Raw genomic sequence first — 1202 nt, forward strand, 5'->3', positions numbered from 1 at the left:
CCTATATATATATATATATATATATATATATATATATAAAGGCTGTAAAAATTTTCCATTTTGAAGTACAATTTTAAACACTTTAATTACTGATTTAAATATTGTTCACGACGCATGATTTTCAAGGGTATTCACAGTTTCAAATTTCAATATGTAATTTGTATTTTTATGAGATATAAACCCTAAAAACTAAAAGAATTTGATCATCTACTCGGTTAAAATATGTTTAAAAAAATCACAAACACCAGGAACACAACCTGGATGCACCCACAGTCGAAGGTTTTGTTATTTCATCTTCTACCCAAGGTGGCCATTCTTGTTGCCGAGGTCGGCGTAGGCTGCAACCAACCATAGGTACAAGCATCACACCATTTTAAGCCACAAACTGCTAAATATCCCTAATACAACCGTTCGAGAGGATTGGTTTCGATAGTCCTTGTCTCAACTAACGATCAATTAGATTGGGATTGTATGCCATTGACAAATATTCTATCTGTGTGACAAAATTTCGATGAATAAAAGCCTTAATCAGTTTGGTAAAAAGTAATTGAAGTAGAAACAGTAAAAAAAAAGTAAAATATCTTTCTTTTAAAGCCATGTAACTATGCATATACAAATGGTTATAATCAACCATTTTCAATTTTAGATTAAGCATGTAATTAATCTTTTTTTTACACTTGATGAATTCTAACTTATTTTAATTTAAATATATTTTACAAATGAATTTTTACTTCTTACGTCAAATATTTGATAAACTAATGAATTAATAAAAGTATAAAATAAGTTTTGAGGTAAATATGAAATTTCTAAAGAAAAAGAATCACTATTTTTTTTTAATACTCGTCAATGTTACAATGGATATACTAACCATTCAAGCAAACATTGCAAATTATTTACGAGTTTGCAGAATATAGTTTATTTATTTATTTATTTATTTATATAATATAAACAAAATATTATTTTGTAACTTTAGCATGATATGTCATTAGAAAATAGCTTAATAATAACGTTATCAAAACAGGGAAGTGTTAATGGCACCCCCTTAATAGGGGGTGTTAATTGCTTGGAAATTATGCATTTTTAAAACATCAAATCGATTTAATAATATATTCTATTTAATTATCATTATTATTTAATACATATATAAGTTAATTAAGTTATATTATATATATATATATATATATATATTACGTATATGTAAT

The sequence above is a fragment of the Cynara cardunculus genome, assembly GCF_001531365.2.
Source record: "Cynara cardunculus var. scolymus isolate 2C chromosome LG 1, CcrdV1, whole genome shotgun sequence".
Taxonomy (NCBI): Eukaryota; Viridiplantae; Streptophyta; class Magnoliopsida; order Asterales; family Asteraceae; genus Cynara; species Cynara cardunculus.